Consider the following 20,801-nt stretch of genomic DNA (forward strand, 5'->3'; position numbering starts at 1 on the left):
GAAATCAACTCATTTATGCAACAAATGTAACTAGCTTTATAGTCATCTTTGCCCAAATTTCTTTCCATAACTGAAACCATGTATTCTGATTTAAAGCAGTTGGCTACATTAAAAAAAAAAAAGTTAACTTAGACACAATCAGAAGCAAAAGTCAGACATGAAGTATATATAATTTTTTGGAAGATCAAATTATGTAAACAATGGTAAGCCTCTAGTATTACAATTAAGTTATACAATAAGAAACTGGCTTGGTCAGATGGTAAAGAATCTGCCTGTGATGCGGGAGACCTGGGTTTGATCTTTGGGTTGGGAAGATCCCCTGGAGGAGGGCATGGCAACCCACTCCAGTTTTCTTGTCTGGAGAATCCCCGTGGACAGAGGAGGCTGGCGGGCTACAGTCCATGGGGTTGCAAAGAGTTGGACACAACCGAGTGACTAAGTACACACACCCCCACACACACACACATATGCTGTAGATACAGGCTTCCCAGGTGGTGCTAGTGGTAAAGAACCTGCTTGCCAATGCAGGAGGTGTAAGAGAAGTGGGTTTGATTCTTGGGTTGGATCCCCTGGAGGAGGGCATAGCAATCCATTCCAGTATTCTTACATGGAGCATCCCATGAACAGAGGGGTCTGGCAGGCCATAGTCCATAGGGTCGGACACGACTGAAGTGACTTAGCAGCATGCAGGCTGTAGATTCACTCTAAAACAGAAGTGAATGGATTTGTGGGAATATCCTTTGCTGCTCCGTGTCATCTTTTCCCAGTTCTGTGGATCAGAGGCAGAGGAACTCACTCTGAGTTCCACCGAAGCAGTGGCAAAGTCATCTACCATCTGCTTCTGTTAACATCCTCACTCTGCTTCAATGTAAACACATTCTTGAAACGCGTTGGTGAAGTTGGTGAAGAAGCCAGTGTTGTTGAGAGAAAGGAAAAGTAACATGTGCTGGTCTAGAAAATAACTAAGCAGCGTTAATACAAAAGGTTTCCTTTCCTTTCAAGTTTTAGATACAGGGCCTAAGTACTACTTAAATGTAATATATTTGAGTTAGCAAACACTATAGCTCCAGCTTTCTGCTGTAGTGTCTACCCTGGGGGAATAAAGCACATGGCCTGGGACTGTTAAGACAGTTACTTTGCCTCCTGGCTGGTGGGCCCAGACTTGAGGATCAAGGAAATGGGTACCAAGAGATATAAACGCTGGTGAACCTCCAGATGCCATTTAGAACCTGGCTATCTTGCTGCTGGTAATATAAATCCACCATGATTAAATTGAAGTGCAGCAGCACACCATCGAGAAATCAACTCCTGAAATATGGAAAATATTAGATTTTGGAGGAAGTCAGTATACCTAGATTGGAAATCAATATAGCTCTAATTAATAATATCTTGTGGTTTCTTCTGACTAAATACTCATTATACTCATGGCTACTTTGGGATTAAAATGAAATTATCACTTGATGAAAAGATTAGAAAGATGTTTATAGTGATTTCATTGCCATTTGGGAGTAACAATTGCTGGCACAAGTTTAGACACAATTAATTTATTCTTTAAACAAGGTTAAGCTGGTATGATTAGGAATAAGTCGACCCTCAAGGTCATGAACAAGCAGAGTGTTCAGTGGAGCTGGCCGGGGCAGGAACGCTCAGGACTCCACTCTAAATGCAGCCACACTGATTGGGCTTCCCAGGTGGTGCTAGTGGTCAAGAACCCACCTGCCAATGCAGGAGATGTAAGAGACACAGTTCGATTTCTAGGTTGGGAAGATCCCCGGGAGGAGGAAATGGCAACTCACTCCAGTATTCTTGCCTGAAAAATCCCATGGACAGAGGAGCCTAGCAGACTACAGTCTATGGGGTCACAGAGTCAGACACGACTGAAGTGACTTAGCACGCTTGCATACTATATAAGGCAGCCCTAGGAAATGAATACAATATGTGAAATACACTCAACAGAGAAGAGAATCAACATATGATACCTGCATGCTGCCCCCTGTGAAGGAGTCTACCTAACTTCACAGGGAATAACAATCTTACGGAACTAAATAAACTACAACCCGTCCCCGTCACTTGAACTAATGACTATTTTTTCCAAAGCTACTAAGGAAACACCAGATTAAGAAGTGTCATTTCACTATCTGCTATCTGTGAATGTGTATGTGATTGAGTACTACACAGAACCAGGAGACAAGCTTTTTATCTTCCCTGAATTCCAAAAGATTTTCCTAGAATCTAAGTCACAAGAGAAGGGGAGGGGGCAGAATGTGTATGTGATTGAGTACTACACCGAACTAGGAGAGAAGTTTTATCATCCCTGAATTCCAAAAGATTTACCCAGAATCTAAGTTACAAGAGAAGAGAAGGGGGAAAGAGAGAGAGGTTAGGGCAGGGAAAGGTTTAGCTAGACAGCATCATGGGAGCACGCTGTAGAGGCAGAACGCCTGGTCAAATTCACAAAACATGACTGGGACACTGAACAAAGGAGCGGTATTTTTGAACACTCAGCAAGCAGGAAACAGGAAAGAGAATGAAGGGGTGGACGGAAATCGACAAAATTTTTTAAAATGAAAATAAGCATGTAAAACACACGGCCTTCATTAGGCCCTCCTTCATGTAATACCATATGCTACATGATAGAAAAATCACATATTAATAAATGTTATAACAATACATACTTTTCTCAGTTTTAAAAACATTTAAATACTCAAAATTACTTGTGTTTAATTTTTAAATTTACTAAATAATCATTTTAAAAGCTATATTAAAATATTGAAATATATCACAATTAACACTACTATTAATATATAACCTCGAATAGTTTTGCACATTCCTTTAGATGTTATTCTCAGTTTAAACCAAGAAATTTGCAGGAATACAGACACTGCACACAGAAGATTTTGAACAGTTATTCATCCTGTCTGAGTAGGGACAGTGGGCATGTCTTCATTAGGAAGTTGAGATTTATTTTTTTATTTTTATTTGTTAAATCAGTTTATTTATCTATTTTTTAACTTTACAATATTGTATTTGAGATTTAAAAGAGAAGGTGAGTGTCCTGGCAGGGGTTACTCTGCCTGAATGAAATATGATAACATCAAATAACATCAAATGTAATACTTCTCAGATGAGAAGTATCTATCTGTAATTTGAAAGGAATGCTTTACTTTCAATCATTATAACTATTCAAAAGCCAGATATTAATCTTGGATACATTTTTAAAAATACTAGTAGAAAGTTAATGTTCCTGGAACTACCCAGAAGGGCTTAGAGACTAGTAAGTGCGTTTCCATGGTAACAGACTGCTTCGCTGTGGAGAGACCACTTCACACATCCCTAAAACCCAGTGAGCACAAGGGCAAGACAGAGATCTGCATTTTGGCTTTTCAGGCTCACCATCCATGGTGACTTTTGGCAGGATTTTTATCTTTATGAGGATGCATACAGCATTCATACTTAGAAGTTGCTGAGGCTTCAAGTGCTCCTCTTCTCCAGGGTGTGGACAGCACAACGTGGGAGGTGTGCTCTGATGGTCAGCGGGGGTGACAAAATCACCCACAGATTTCCCTTTGCCTCCTGCTGTGAGTTACAGCACCTGCTTATCCAGTCTTGATGCTGAGTCCCCAGAGATAGGACAGGCTGAGCTGAAATGAAGGACCTTCCCAACAGCCTTCAAGTAGACCAAGTGCATGGGTGGCCACTGTCCAGCAGGGGCTCCATGCACACCAGCTGGACAACTGAGTCATGACAAACAGCCAAGTGGTCATGAGAAGGAGGGAGCCGAGAGTGTGGATGAGGGTACGCTTCCACCCCAACTGCCAAGAGATGTATGGATGCCCATGACCTGATGTAGACCATCAGCAATCCCTGAACTAGGGCATCTCCAGGAGGGATGGTGCTAGAAAGAAAGGTATCCACTTGCTTTGCTTCACCGGCAGTTCTGGCTGGAGAGGTGAGTGTGAAAACATCCCTCTCTCTTCTCTCCTGGAGCTCACTTCTAGACAGGCACTGCTCTGACCCTCTGCAGGGGTCCACCCAAAGGCAGTGTTTACTTGTGGGACAAGGGTCCAACCAGACTTATAGTCACGGACCCAAGTGGAAAGCAGTCCCACGGAGACAGGACCTGTGTGTCTCGGTTTCCTCCTGATGTAGGGATCTGAAACCACATGGTGAGGATCAAGCGAGAAAATCCAGGTAGAGCTTGAAAAGGAGGCAGAATGCACAGCAAGCATTCAATAAATGTCAGCTATTGTTAGTAAGTATTACTGTTCATGTTGTTAGTATCATTAATGTTTTTCAAATCAGGCCGGGTCCTCTGCTAGGCCGTATGGGGAAAAAACTCAAGTCAAACTTACATAAATGATGAGAGGAAAACACTGACTTGCTAAGAGTGTGCATAGACCTCAGCCTTTCTTTTGAACAAAACAAGTTCACTGCAGCTGAATCTTGCTAACTGGTGACACATTTCAGGAAAAGGACAGAATCATACATTAGGTGTAACAAACAAAAATTTCTAAACAATGCAATCACGATTTTAGAAACTCTACGTTTCTAAAGTAAAAAAAATTGTTTCAACAGTATTTAACTTCTATGAAATGTTTTTTTTTCCCTAAAAGATGATCTCCTGATCTAAAAATAAATAAGGGCCATGTGACTTTTAAAATGAATGACTTTCACTCCGAAGCAAAAGTTATTATCAATGTCTCCATATTAAACCTGTTTCTCAAACTCTCTGTCATATCATTACAATGTTAGCAGGTTTACGGTGTTGCTCCAAGTGAGTGTCTTTTCAAGGTATCACAATTATTTTGGTTCTTATTTTGGTTGTAATCCATTTATCACACAGAATAGAATAACTGCCAAGTGTAATCACGAGTGCTAATAAAAATAAAAACGACCAGGGAAAGAAATGTACCTTGAGTAGGAGAAATCATGGCTTTGAGTTCAGATTCTATTATGTCTTTTTTGAGGAAGGGTAAAACCATAAAACCAAGACACCCCGAAGTAAATCAAGTCACAAAACTAAATTACTGTGAATCTAAGACACCATGCTTTGAGCACCACTGCCGAGGGAGGCAGCAGTCAAATGTAACCCTTAAACAACTAAACAGATGCCCTACACAAAGGACCAGGTTGAGAGAGATCTCTGAGCTCTCAGACCTATAGAAATCACAACTTAGCCACCAATGATCTTTAAGTGATGAAATCCTTCATGATTCTTGCCTGTTGAAGTCCCCAGCTTCACGGGGACAAGGCAGGGAGGCAGCCTCCGATGGCAGCATCAGAACCACAGAGTTGATGTGGAATAAAACCACTCGTCTGTGAAGGTTTTACTTCAGCTTCTCCTTGCCCTTTGTTGGAGCATTTCATTGTCATTCTAAAACCTCAGAGCTTTATTACAGAGTTTTCACCATCGCTAAAGGAATATTCATGGCACCAGACTCCGTCGTTGTCAGAGACAGTATTTATGTCCATGAGAAGATAAAACTGTTGTAACAAGGGAAAATGTCACAGATTTACAAGCAATCAAATTTACAAGGCAGCGAGTAGACTTGCATGGGTTTCACCTCGGGAGCCCTATGATCCAAGACCTAGCGTGAAGGCCGAAAAATCTGTCCTTCATGGTTCTGGGGACAAAATACTTCCCCTCCTGCAGCCCCTCCTCACACTCCAAGGAGGGGGCTGGCCAAGGACGAGGGGCTAACTCAGAACTGGCTTCAGTGTTCTCGAAACTTCCACACAAATTCCAGGGCACGCAATGATAGAGAATCATACGTAAACCTTTCTAAAATCTGAGAAATGGGAGAAATAGAAATTGGTTTATTAAAATAAGTGTTCATATTCATAAAAATGAACATATTAGTGGCTCAGTCATGTCTGACTCTTCGCGACTCCATGGACTGTAGCCTGCCCGCCAGGCTCCTCTGTCTGAGGAACTCTCCAGGCAAGAATACTGGAGTGGGTTGCCATTTCCTTCTCCAGGGGAACTTCCTGACCCAAGGATCAAACCCAGGTCTCCTCATTGCAGGCAGATTCTTTACCATCTGAGCCACCAGGGAAGCCCTATAAAAAGAAGCATATACAGTCACTCTCCTCAAATCTATTCTAAGACTAAAGAGGACACAATGCATTATGGAAAGAAAAGGGACTATTTCATCGAATTCAAAAGTGAACTGTGAAGGATGGCACATTCTGTCTGGAAATGTCATTTTACTAGAGGAGTTCTAAACTAGATACCTGACTTGAAAGCATCATTTGGGCCCTGAAGGGACTGGGAATACAGCAAGTCAGTAAAATAATGAAGACAGCCATGGAGTGACTTTGGGGAGGTGAAGAAATTTGATCTTTCATACAAACTCTCTGAATATACATATGCAGGTAGTAAAATAAATGTTTTAATGGAAAAACAGAAAGTTGTGATTATCCCTTACTATTAATTATGAAATTATTTGTAATCCTAGCATACTCTACCAGGTATAAAGCAAGTGAAAGTGAAAGTGTTAATTGCTCAGTCACGTTCCACCCTTTGCGACCCCATGGACTGTAGCCTGCCAGGCTCCTCTATCCATGAGATTTCCCAAGCAAAAATACTGAAGTGGGTTACCACGTCCTCCTCCAGGGGACCTTTCTGACCCAGGGATCAAACCCACGTCTATTACATCCTCTGCACCGGCAGGCAGATGCTTTACCATCTGAGCCACCAGGGAAGCCCAACATTTTCCTATTGACAACTTATTCATGTTTACACCAATTTCTTTGATTTTTCAAAAAATTGGCACTGGCCCCTAGACACCAGAGCTTTGGGTATAGTAAGAACTTTGGGGCTCAGCTGTCTTTTAAAGCAGTTTTCAGCTGTAGCTTTCCTCAAGCTGAGATCACTGGGACATCCGTATGTAAAACAGGCAGGCACAGAGGGTCTGGGCTGGGGCAGAGCCTCAAATCCCCAGTACTTGAAGAAACAGAGCTCGAAAACCACCGACGAAGGTGAAGTCATTCATTCTACGATGGGCTCAGGAGGTGCTGGTCCCAGCAGAGCTCTGAGGTCTGGTCTTGGAGCCGGGATGGAGCAGGAGACAGAAGGGCTTGTATCCTGGCTCTTCCTGTGTGAGACATACTACTCCGAAGAGTCACCGTCTCTCAGGCATCTGCCTCCTCATTCGCAATGCTGGGATAACAGTTCCCCCACCCCCAAGTGGATGAAGCGAAAGCACTTGGTAAAATGTGTAGGTCTGTATGAAGAAAGCAAATCACTACTGCTGATCAGGAGCCTGCAATCAGAGGGCTGGGAACAAAGCCCATGACTTGTATCCCTGGTGGGGGACAGGAGACTCATTCTGGCCCCACAGTGAGGACAGAGCTGAGGGACAGCACTGTCTCTTCAGGGCCACCATGTGATAAACCCGCCTGAAGGGGATCCTGTGGTCAGAGAAGCCTTCCGTAAATTTAATCTGCTGAAAGAATATAGTTTCTAAGAAAGAAAAACACCTTTACTTCCAAAGTCTGAAAAACACCGACCACAGCAAAACCATCACATTTGACACACTTTGGCAAGTCGGTAAGGATGGGGCTTCCCAGGTAGCACAGTGGTAAAGAATTCCCCTGCCAATATAGAAGACGTGGGTTTGATTGCTGGGTTGGGAAGATCCCCTGGAGAAGGAAATGGCAACCCACTCCAGTATTCTTGCCTGGAGAATCCAATGGACAGAGGAGCCTGGTGGGCTACAGTCCATGGGGTTGCAAAGAATTGGACACAACTGAGCACATTTGAGAGAGAAGGATGGATCTGTAGTCAAACCAGGGCTGGAATCTACCTGCTTTGTTCAACAACTACCTGCTGTGCAACCTCAGGAGGTGATCATACGAGGGACTTAGCACCACGCCTGGACCCTGGGAAGTGCTGGGTAAATGCCAGGCGCAGCCCCAGCTCCACAGTCTCCTACTTGTGCCACATCGTGTAATTCCACTAGCACGTCCATGTCTTCACTGTGAAATGCTCCAGCCCCAAAATGCACTCAAGAGCATCACCCTCTCTGGTCCTCAGTAAGGTCATAACCTTACTGACCTGGGAGGAGACTGGAACCTGAAGGAGGCCATTTGTATGCATCACGGCAATAAGGCACAAGTAGAAAACAGAAGTTGCACTCTGTATGACATACCCTCAGAACCACACGGCTGTCCTACTCACAGACATGGCTAAGTGCCAATAAAGTCACTACTTATTAGTTTAAAATTTAAGAACACTTCACATAGCACTTCAAAAGTGAGTTTCAATAGCACTAAAAATAAGAGATCAATTGGATGCAAACGTCTAATTATCAAAAAGTGCTCTGAAACACAGTCGTACTTAAGATTAATAAGACACACTGCAAACACACATAATGTCAAGTGTCATTAATAAAGAACAATGAGAAACCCTAAAATGCTGCAGATCTGGCATAAAGTGTCCTCTTCAATTCCTGTTTCTTAATGGGAGATTTAAGGTCATGGGTTTATATAGTTTTTCTCAATCATACTGAGTATCTCTTACTCAAATGCTTAGTGACTGAAGGATGTTTAGAATAAAGGGGTTGCTCTCCAAGGCCCTGAATGAGGCACCTGACTCCACTCTCACTCCTGGAGGCCACCTTAGATGGGCGGCATGTCCTGTGGTGAAGTGAGCCCTGTACACAACTGAGGGACACCAACGCCATGTGTGCAAACCAGCAGCGCTCAAGGAATGCAGCGAGGAACAAACAGCTGCACAAAAGCAGAGTGCGGCACATTACATAACAGACACAGGTCCTGGGCCGCTGGCGTTAACCCCCACGTGGCCATGGCCTATATCTGCAGACATGTCACATCTGTACAGCAGCAGACGAGAAACTCACAACCACCCTCTACACATGCAGAACATCCTCAGTTCTGTTAAAGCCCACAAACTGTTGTCAGGCCTCTATCATGTTAGAGGCTGTGCTGGGTTCTAAAGACACACTGAGTTAATACAGAATTCCCACCCTCACACCGTTTATAATCTATGAGAAACTGGCAGAGGCAACTTCCTGTAACACAAACCAGATCAGTAAGCGCCCTTACGTACTCAGGCTGGCTCAGTGGTAAAAGAATCTGCCTGCCAAAGCAAGAGACACGGGTTTGATCCCTGGGTTGGGAAGATCCCTGGAGGAGGAAATGGCAACCCACTCCAGTATTCTTACCTGGGAAATCCCATGGACAGAGGAACCTGGTGGGCTACAGGGGTGGCAAAGAGCCAGACGAGACTTAACAACAAAGCAACAATAACAAAATGTCATCAAAGAATGATAAAAGGACCTGCCTGCACTCACAGATCGAGGCACCATGAGTACACAGAATATAAGTTATGAATAGACGCAGATTTAGGGATAAGAAGGGCCTCCATACAGAAGAGGAACGCTGATCCAGGCCCCACAGTGAGTGGGATCTTGATCCAGTTTCTACTTAAGCTTCTTGCTATCAGTGGGTCTGTTTTACCTCTCGGAGGAGATGCTGTAATCTTCCTCTTGACTGTGTTTCCACGTGTCTATTTAGATGTCAGTCTATTATGGACATTTAAGAACTGACAATTGTTTTCCATTCTGTGTTGGTGAATAAAATTGTTATTTTCGTGGAGGGCTTCCTGGGTTGATAAATAGCTTCTTCCCTCTCCAGGAAGTTCATCAGGACATAGAACTCCACTAATGCAGCAAAAACGACCTGCAGTCTCTTCTCAGATTTCAGCCCCAGCCCACGTCCTCCCGGTGTGCCATGTGGACACCAGGGGTGGCTTGTATGGCACTGCTGTTAATAAACAGCAAACAACTGAGAGCCTGGACAGTCTTATTTATTGATTTTTAATTGAAGGATGATTGGTTTACAATAATGTGTTGGTTTCTGCCATATATCAACATGAATCAGCCACAGCTATACCTATGTCCCCACCCTTTTGAATCTCCCTTCCACCTCCCACCCCATCTCACCCGTCCAGATTGTTACAGGCACTGGTTTGAGCTCCCTGAGTCACACAGCGATTTTGCACTGGCTATCTATTTTACATATGGTAGTGTCTATGTTTCCATGCTGTTCTCTCAATTTGTTCCACCCTCTCCTTCCCTGCCCGCCGTGTCCACAATTCTCTTCTCTGTGTCTGTGTCTCCATTGCTGCCCTGCAAATTGTTTCATCAGCATCATCTTTATAGATTCCATATATATGCATTAATCTATGATATTTGTTTTTCTCTTTCTGATTTACTTGTTTTTCTCTTTCTTACTTAGAGCCTGGGAATTCTTTGCATTAAGGAACAAATTTTACATCAATTTGCCATGGAACTTGAGAATCATATAAATACTTAACGCAAAAAATAATTTCAAGACTACTGATAAATGTTCCTGGTATATATTGAATTGTGAAGAAATTTGAATGAATGGCAAAAATTCTTGGATTTTGCTCAAAAGCCTCTTTTTTTTTTTAATGGAAAAAGTAAATTTCACAATGGGCCTCAAAGGAACTCCCAGACTCTAGGAGACAGGAATTGATAAGGAATTCCAGGCAAGGAAAAGCTCACAAACTCTGATAAGCAAGGTGTGTGGGGAACAGGAGAAGAGAGATGGACAATGACTTTAGATGAAGGTGGGTAGCCCAGTTGAGAGGTGGCTTTAACTACCAAGCTTCCCTGGTAGCTCAGCTGGTAAAGAATTTGCCTGCAATGCAGGAGACCCCAGTTCGATTCCTGGGTTGGGAAGATCCCCTGGAGAAGGGATAGGCTACCCACTCCAGTATTCTTGCCTGGAGAATTCCATGGACAGAGGAGCCTGGCAGGCTACAGTCCATCGGGTTGCAAAGAGTTGGACACGACTAAGGGACTTTCACCTTCACTTTGACATTTATAGGTAATGTCAGAGGTAATCAGAAAAGCAACCAGAAAGAAGGGCTTCCCTGGTGACTCAGCGGTAAAGAATCCACCTGCTAATGCAGAAGAGCCGGGTTTGATCCCTGGGTTGGGAAGATCCCCTGGAGGAGGAAATGGCAACCCACTCCTGTATTATTGGCTGGAAAATCCCATGGACAGGGGAGCCAGTGGGCTAGGGTCCATGAGGTGGCAAAAGAGTCAGACACGACTTAGCAACTAAACAACAACAACAACTCAAAGAGAGGATTTTTGAGCAGGAAGTAACGAGAGGAAAACAGAGCTTCAGAATTTTCTGCTTACTAAGTGGACTGGTTTGAGAGCAAAGACTAGGGCAAGCTGACAAGCAAATGGCAAAGTTAGGAATGGAGCTGTTTGGTGACAAAGAGATGACAATGCCAATGCTCAGGGCACAGGGAGAGTCTACAAGGTTTGATGCCTCTGTGGGCATATGGGGTAAAGAACCATGAGTCCCGTTGGTCCAGAGGAGGGTCCTTCCACTGACTGTCCTGGTCAAAGCTGCCTCTCTTTGACCAAGGATGTTGCTGAGCTCAGCTCTAAGTCTGTCTTTCAGAGCATCAGGCCCATGAGACTCAAGTAAAGGCAAGAGATCAACATCTTAGGCTCGGATGAACCTACAAGAGTAAGTCTGTCCAAACAGCTCCTAACACCATCACAGGAGCCACCCAGAGTTCAGCGTAGGAATCTGGGGAGGGACACACACACACTGAGACCGCAGCACTGGGCTACTGAAGAGAGACCAACGGGGAGAGGACACTCCAGTGCTGAAGGATCACATGGTCCTGAGCAGTGCTGTGTGGTTTTGAACGTTAGTATTCAAAACACACAAATGCTTTCTCAATTGCAGTGATGCAGCAGACACCCAGCAGGCTGGAGAACAGACCAGACATGAGGGTTTGGTCACTCTGAAGGTGTCTTCCTCTCTCTCTCATGCACCTGCTCTGACAGCCTCTTTATCACTTGACTTTTTGGCCTCTTCCTTTCTGTTATTCATTGAGGACGTGCCCTGGTTTCCAGCATGCATGCTCAGTCAATCAGTCATCTCCGACCCTTTTGCAACCCCATGGAATGTAGCCCATGCCAGGCTCCTTTGTCCATGGAATTTTCCAGGCAAGAATATTGCAGTGGGTTACCATTTCCTACTCCAGGGCATCTTCTCAATCCAGGGATTGAACCTGCATCTCCTGCACTGCAGGCGAATTCTTTACCACTGAGCCTCCAAAGAAGCCCCTGGCTTCGAGGGTCTCATAATATTCCACCAGACAGCTGTGTTCTTTGGAAACTTTCCCACCCTCTTCCCCATGGCCCAATTTCCCTCAACCAATCTTCCCACTCCATTTATGACTCTATCAGTAAGCAATGATATTCAGGTCTGGAGTCTGACAGAAGAGCCAGGGTGGACCTGGGTGTTATACTCAGCGTGTGTCTGGTCACATGGTCACCCTCTGTATGAGGTTAACCTCTTTGATTCTTGCGCCCTCGTCTATACCACAAAGACTAATCTACAGGGCATGTGAAGACTGCAGGGGGGCCTGTGACCCCCACCCCAGAGCAGGCCTTCCATAGACAACAGCTTTAACTTTGCTGCTGCTCTTTGCAGAAAAGCAACTACATTGACAATGTACTGACTCACAATGTAACAGCCATTAATAATGAACAACAAACTATGCACACAGCAACCTACAGAATATGTCTTTCATTTGATTTTAAGAAAAGAGCATTTTAAGTATGCCAAATCACTTAATTGGTAATTTAATAATTTAAATTGCAATCAATAGTGGCTTCTTAAACTTCATAATAAATGTGTGCTAAATCCTCACAAATAGAATCTGTGTACTGGGGAACTTTATTTATTTATTTAAGTTTTTTTAAAGATTTTTTTTTTTTATGTGGACCATTTTTAAAGTTGTTATTGAATTTGTTACCATATTGCTCCTGTTTTATGTTTGTTTGTTTTTTTTGGTCACAAGGCATGGGGGATCTTAGCTCACTGACCAGGGATTGAAGTTGTAGCCCCCGCATTGGAAGGTGATGTCTCAACAACTGGGCCATCAAGGGAATTCCTGGAGTTTTATTTTAGAGAGGGGAATATCCCTGTTTCTATTCTTCCAAAAGTTTATACAATTTTTATGAGAGGAATAAAACAACTGAAATCCCAGCTGCTATTTCCAGAGGTTCTCCCCATCTCCCTCTTCTTTTCTAAAAGGCAGCGAGCCGGGTCAGGTTCTCGTTGGCGGCCGGCTCTCCCTGGCCTCAGGAGCCCTGCTCAAGGTCAGCCTTGCCAGTTTCGAGGAGCCACCGGACAGGCCTGGGGGAACCTGAGCTCTGAGTCACTCGCCTGGCTGAGAGCTGATGTGGGAAAAGGCAGAAGTCAGAGATGCTGGCGTGAAAGGTAGATGAGTCATGGATAAGAACTAGATTCCTTTCTGCAGATGACCAGCTTCGCGAGACACTGAGATGGAGAAGAAGTGATGTGGAAAGCTAGCAGGTATGCCCGGTCAGGGCCATTTAACACACAAACAAACGTGCAAGGCTGCCTCTGCTGCCAGCAATCTCAAGTCCGCAGCACTCATGCTCTAAAGGAACAAAACTCCATCCCGAGAGGTTTTGAAAAAGGCGACTTTCCGGGAGAAAACTGACTTTATCAATTACTTAAGTTTGATTAAGATATCAAAGCAACTATAACCAAAGGGTACAATGTAACTTACTTCCTGAAATCCAATCACATGAATAATGCACAAAGGTTGGTGGCTCTGTGTCCCCAGAAAGGTGACTCACATACACATACACAGGAGCACTGAGCTTCTAGGCTGAAAACACTCAACGAAGAATATGATAAGACCATTTTATGCCTGCCTTTTCTTTTTTAGTTTCCTTAAAGAAGGGACCACTTTGAAAAAATAAAGACCCATCTTGTACTTTAAAAACGTAATAATCTTAAATTAACGCATCGAGGAGTGGTGAAAAATGTTAATGACAATAATAATACATATTCTTCATAAGGCAACTTACCTGGCATTTGTAAACTCAGAAAAGAACAAAGCTTTAACAAACTTTACATGTGAAAATAGCCTAAAACAACTGAAAACATTCGGACAATCAGACAGAAACTATGCTTTTCATAGCAATCTCTAGAGTACTTTTTGTCTGTTTCTAGCTTATCTAGGAGAAAACTGATACAAAAACAACTTAAAGTAACTAGCACACAATGACTTGGCATTATTTGAGAATTAGACACAGAGGCCCAGAGCTGGAGTTTACAACCTGGCCAGTGCTAATGACCGACAGGGCTGACTCCTTTCTCATCTCCCTGATGCAAGATCTGGCCAAACAGCAATCCTGACAAAGCTCAAGACGATGCCGTCTGTGAAGGTAACTCACTATCTCCTCCAGGTAGCCTATCCAGGAGAGAAGAAGAGGGGCCCTACTCTTCCAGGCCTACGCTTGCCCTGACACTTCCTGTGGCTGTCGTGTGACCTTTCCCAAATCCTTAGGAGTGTGTTTGTATTCTTACTTGGGATGTGGGTAACTGAGGCTTGAGGTGAAAGCCACTGGCAGGGCCAGTAAGCAGAGGAGCTGAGGTTGTATCTGTGTCTACTCCACTTCCCATGCCCAGTACTTCCCTGGTTACTGTGCATGTGTGTTCAGTCGTGTCTGACTCTTTGCAACTCTAGGGACTGCAGCCCTCCAGGCTCCTCTGTCCATGAGATTCTCCAGGCAAGAATACTAGAGTGTACAGCCATTTCCTCCTCCAGGGGATCTTCCCGACTCAGGGATCAAATCCACATCTCTTCCGTCTCCTGCACTGGCAGGCAGGTTCTTTACCACTTGCGTCACCTGGGTGGCCAATTCCCTTACTGTCAGGAGCCAGCTGTTGGGTGGAGGGGAGCAGGGTGGTGCAGGGAATCATAAGAGGGATGAAGATGCCTCCTGTTGCTGGGGACTTGTCCTCTTTTAGCACTTGAAAGTCCCATGTTTCAGAAAATTCTGCACTTGAAGGCAAATCAAGAGGGGTGGGTTCCTAGAACAAGTGGAGTTGGGAAGACAGGGTCTGTTGGAGGCAACCACCTGTGAGCAGGTGCCTTTCTACGACCTGGGGGCTGGGAACAGGAGATGCTGAGTTTCCTCCAGCCAAAAGGAGCCCAAGGCTTTCATGTCAGAGCTTCTCACATCTGGGATAAGGTGACATGGTGATAACATTGATGGATTTCAGGGTAGATCACTGATACGTGTTGTTGGCTTTTTCTTGAATCACTCTTTCCACACATTGCAGAATTCCACTAGGCAGGAGCTGATTCTTCTCTGTCAGCCTGAATTAGATGCTGAGACTGCTGGAGACTAACACCATCTACCCAACAAAGTTCTGCATGATGCAATAATAAACAACTATAAAATGCGTGGTATGCTGTCCAAGTAAAAAGGTGTGTTACATATGAATGCTGGAAAAGAGGCTGGAGGAAGGCTGGAAATGAAACCAAAGCACGTGGTCACTCAGGGACATGGACACCAAGGTTCAAACTTAGTGATTTCATAAGGGTTGCTCTTCACCACTTGTCAGGTCCCTACAGACCTGTGTTAGCCAGAGAGCTGCCTCTCTTTCCTAAATATTCCCAACCTCATTTGGTGACACTGGGATCTCAGTCCCTCTGTCAAAGTGGAGGAAGCCCCTAGACACTGACCTCTGCTCATCCACTTCCTCAGCTCCGTCATGAGAAGATGCGTCTGGTTATAGGAAGCTGCCAAGCCCACCATCAGGAAGGAATCTGGTAGTGGTGTGGACGTGGCACAAAGCACCCAGCAATGTCCTTTATGTTGCTGTCTAATTCTTCAGTTGCTCAGTCATGTCTGATTCTGCAACCCCAGGGACTGCCGCAAGCCAGGCTTCCCTGTCCTTCACCATCTCCTGGAGCTTTCTCAAACTCATGTCCATTGAGTCGGTGATGCCATCCAACCATCTCATCCTCTGCCGCCCTCTTCTCCTTTTGCCTTCAGTTTTTCCCAGGATGGACATGAACATTCCATCCTCCAATACCTGCCCCACCCTCTCGGCCTGTGCCCCGGCTGGCATCAAGGCTCTGCCCTCTTGACGTGACCTCCTGTGGGAGGCTGTCTTGCAGAGATCTCTGTGTCCCAAACCCCAGGGCACTTGCTGCTAGCCCCACAGCATTAGGCCAGCCAGAAAGTAGCACCTCATTCCCCAAGCACATAGTGCTTCTCACTGTTCATTCATTTCATTCTGTCTTCAAATTCATGCACTTCTAGATATCAGGGAGATTACTAGTAACTATTAATATGACACAGCCCTTAAAAGACTGTAACTGCCAGCAGACATGTCGACAACAACATGGAAACCCCTGGGAAAGGAAGTCATCATTACTGTTATCAATATTTTTGGTCCTGCAGGACCTCAATAGCGAGATGCCTTTTTTTTGGCCAGATAGCAAAGTATCTGAAACCCGTCTCTCTGTCTTAGTGTGATACTGACATGGGTTTCAGAGAGAATAAATATCTTCTACTCAGAATGTATCAAAACAAAGCAGTTGACTTACCTGAGAGGGGAGTGAGTGTTTGCCCAGTTGCAGGCAGGAATTGCAGGGAATCCTTGCTCCCTTCAAGTACTCTCCACTGCACGAAATAGCTAAAAATAGAGGTAAAAAAGAGATGGCTATTGCTTTTCTATTTGACAAAAGTAGGCAGGCTATTAACTGTACACAATAACAGAAAATGATAATTCTTTCAAAACTTGGTCAATAAACTTGAAAGAAAACAATAACAAACAGGGAGGTAAACCAAACTGTGTTAGTTCTTATATAACCACTTCATTTACAAGCTCAGTGTTCTTGCTTTGACAACTTTTTCAAGGACATACTTAACCACAGACAGCAAGTATAAAGGTGGTTGTTGTTTAGTCCCTAAGTCATGTCCAACTCTTTGCAACCCCATGGACTGTAGCCTGCCAGGCTCCTCTGTCCATGGGATTCTCCAGGCAAGAATATAGAGTGGGTTGCCATTTTCTTCTTCAGGGGATCTTCCCAGACCAGAGATCAAACACGCATCTCCTACACTGGCAGGTGGATTCTTTACCACTGAGCCACCAGGGAAGCCCTGAAAATCTGTCTAAATTCCATCAAATGTAAAAGGAGAGCAGAAGGCCTTAATCACAGTAAGGTCAAACAGAAGTGTTATATTCCAAGCCCAGATTTTACAGGCTTCTCTTTAATGACCACGTACAAAATAAATGATTGAAGTAAATAAAAAACCTAATTAAACAAATAAAAGAGCCAACAGGCATCCAATAGCAGATGATAATTCCTGGCAATGCAGGCAGTTCCAAAAGCAATCCCTGAATTACTAAGAGTGCAACAGTACGGAAGGTATTTTGAGATTCCTTTAAGATGCATTTTTATTTCTTATTTATTTTCTATAAGATTCTTTCATGTGGACTATTTTTAAAGTCTTCATTGAGTTTGCTACAATATTGCTTCCGTTTTTTATGTTTTGGGTTTTTGGCCACAAGGCATGTGGTATCTTAGCTGCCTGACCAGGGATCGAACCTGCACCCCCTCCATTGTAAGGCAAAGTCTTAACCACTGGACCACCACAGAACTCCCAATGATGCATTTTTAAATTACTGGATATATTAGAAAAAGTTTTTGAATCCCACGTGATATAAATCTATCGAAATAAAAATACTTTTATGCAACAATCTATTATGCATTCTGAGAAGCAAAAACAGGAGAAGAAAAGACATGATAGTTTCTATTTATGAGATTTATTAAAGACCACAAATAAGACAAGTGATACTGAGTGCACGCATGCAAGCTAAGTTGCTTCAGTTATGTCCGACTCTTTGCGACCCTATGGACCGCAGCCTACCAGGCTCCTCTGTCCATGGGATTTTGCAGGCAAGAATACTGGAGTGGGTTTTCATGCCCTCCTTCAGGGAATCTTCCCAACCCAGGGATCGAACCTGTGTCTCATTTGTCTCTTGCATCAGCAGGCAGGTTCTTTACCATTAGCGCCACCTGGGAAGCCCCTAGAAGAGCCTAATGTCTCCAAAAACATTTTCACAGCCCAGAAAGGTTTTGGAGTATCAACCCTGCAATATTTATTGATTGCCAATGACAGACTTCCTTCAGTGCTTTTTTTTTAAAAAAATTAATTTATTTAATTTAGCTGTGTCGGGTCTTAGTGGCTCTGTGGCATGTGGCATCTGAGTTCCCCGACCAGGGATTGAACCCAAGTCCTGTGCATTGCAAGGCAGAGTCTCAACCCTAGGACCACCAGGGAAGTCGCTCCCTCAGTGCTTTTGATACCACAGATGCCCAGGGGACCAGCCAGAAAGCCACCTGCAGGTACAACTCTGCAGCTCTTCACTTCACGGCCTGGACTGACCATTCCTCCCTTCTTTCCACTAGAACTTTCAGACCCTGTTCGCCTCAGTTTCTTTGTGGAACATGAAATTCTACATGGAAGGACTTTTCATTTTTAAACTGATTATCATTTTTCCTACTGTGATTATAAACCTCTAAAAGGAAAAGTTAGAAAACATCACTTATATAAGATAATGTTTTACTTTTAAACTATTATATGTTTTATACTCTAGTTCATGCTCACAGACCTATTTTTGATAGGTCAGAAATGTCTTTATTCATCAATAAAGAGCTATGGAATTATAAGAACAAAATGTTAAAGTGCCTCAGACACTAATTTTTACATCATTATCTCAGAAATACATAGATTCCCCTTCTTGTAGTTAAAAAACTTAAGATGTGATTCATCTGAAGATAAAAGTGCAGATTTTGTTACTTTGCAACAACATTAATAACAATTTATTTGGTGCTATCAGAATAGAAAAATGCCCCTTTAGTGTATGTTAAAAGGTCTTCTGGGATATCACAGTAAATCCTACACAATATTCACACACCGTTATATTAATGTTTACATCTTTAACAAGTTCCTTCTAGACACAGAAAAGTCTCAGGATCCAAACCTGAGAGTCAGCATCAGCCAAAACCACTTCCCACGGCTTCCCGTGACGCACAGCCTAATGAGATGCTCACAGGGAGGTTCACACGGTGTACGTTTGACAACAATGATTTACTTTTAAGACAGTCAACTTCTTAGAATGCTCTAAGGCCAAGGTAATTTAGGAAGTGTTTTATGAGATTCAGAGAAGGAAAGGGGAGAGACAAGGATGAGATCGAATCAATTAATTCCTCCCCAAGTGTGGGTCCAAGCCCATCCGTGGGTAGAAGGTTACTTTTCCACATCTGCACAGGGAGCAGGTGAGGCAAAAATGAAGAGGCAGGGGTTCCGGGCAGGTGAGGAAGAGCAAAGCCAGGAACTGGACCGTGCCCTCTGCCCCCTCTACGCAACCTGGTGAGATGTGACCAGGGGCGTGGTTTGCATCATCGGGGCGTCCGAAGAGGAAGTCAGAGCTCGCTGCAGGAGGACCCCTCCACTGCCCATCTCACCAGACACAGTATCTCAAAACTGAGATGCCGGATGACAAGGAACTGCATCCAACTTATTACAGACAACACTCTATCACCATAAATGACAAACTTTCAGAATATTCCTTGTTCTTTTTTACAAACCATTATTTGGGAGAAAGAGTATGCCTCAGGAAAGGATTAGGGAGGGAGTTTGCAGGGGCTGGGAGGTACGGTTGGGGAGGAAATCACAGTAGGTATTCTGAAGTTGTCCTCCACCAAAGAACACACTGAACCCCTTGAGCCAGATTATAGCCTCAATTCAAACTATTTAAACCAGATTCTTAAATGGCAATGTCTGGCTTTTCAAGAGTAGGGAGATAATTCCTGACGGCTTTCAGATACCAGTAGGGTTCTCCACCGATCCCAGACGCATGGTGGCAGTCAGCCAGCCGTGTGACTGGTGACTCAATACACAAGTTTCTGTGGTCTCCACCGTCTGATACGGTGAGGACATCAATTTTTAAGTCTGGGGGCTAAACAGTGACAAGGGGGCTCTTCCCCAATAAAACAGAACTCCGCAGAGAAGCCGTACTCTAGATATGCTGAAAAGTAAACACTTGGATTGCATTTGCTTGCGTTTCTTTAAGCTCAGCCTTGGCTGTTTAAATATTTTCTCCTTCCCAATGCAACATCTTTATCACAGAATTCAAGATTATTTACTGTTTGATTTGCAAAATCATCCAGGCAACCACAAAGAGAAATTTTAAAATGTTGTCAAACATCAGTCAAAGTGGCAAGAACCCCACCTTCTGTGATGTCAACTCCCCAAAACAACATCCCTGTTAAACAAAGCCCAAGTCAAAAATTCTGTCTGGCACAGGCCGAATACACACCTTGCGTTGTCTCTGGAAGAATGGGATATGCAAACATCCTCTACAAGAAAGAGGCTTCGTGAAAAACTACAGAAGGGGAAACAAAGAGAACCCATCCAAAATGAAGGCTGAACACATCTTTGAAGAAACAATAGAGCTTACTTCTGCTGAGACCCTGCGCTGACACCAGGAGGGCCACCGCTATGTCCTAATTAAAGTGTGATTCTCCGAACTCTCCTCCAGGGCTCATTATTCAGAAGAGTCCGGCCCCGTGCAAACAAAGTCGCCCGGGTACCAAAACGCACCTCCAGAGACACCTAAATGGATGCAGCGTCGGGCTTCTCCAAACAGCAGAGAAACCAGTAAGATTCGCTCCCCAGTACTTGCAGTCTAGCATCCAGGTAAAAACAAGATTCCCGCACGAAGACGCTGGTTGTTTACCAGTTCGGCCTTCTCCGGGAGAGCATATTTGAGATGGAACGCTGCAGGGATGCGTGATATTAACAAAAGCAAGATCAAATTAAGCAGATGACATGATGAGAACGCTTCATTTCATGCATGGCCGTGTTTTGCAG

At 44.0% G+C, this 20,801-nt stretch overlaps 1 protein-coding gene across 4 annotated transcripts in view; it reads right to left on the bottom strand.

The window, feature by feature from the left end:
- The window catches only part of FAM110B (family with sequence similarity 110 member B), a 150,937-nt gene that overhangs the window by 49,901 nt on the left and 80,235 nt on the right, over positions 1 to 20,801 (bottom strand). For all 4 annotated transcript variants that reach the window (XM_081504371.1, XM_081504369.1, XM_081504370.1 and 1 more), the window contains one exon: positions 16,466 to 16,554. The gene's annotated coding sequence lies outside the window, so the exon portion shown is untranslated. The remainder of the gene's footprint in view (positions 1 to 16,465; positions 16,555 to 20,801) is intronic.

This window comes from Giraffa tippelskirchi, chromosome 6 (assembly GCF_054371585.1).
Source record: "Giraffa tippelskirchi isolate mGirTip1 chromosome 6, T2T-mGirTip1v1.2.pri, whole genome shotgun sequence".
In the NCBI taxonomy this organism is placed as follows: domain Eukaryota; kingdom Metazoa; phylum Chordata; class Mammalia; order Artiodactyla; family Giraffidae; genus Giraffa; species Giraffa tippelskirchi.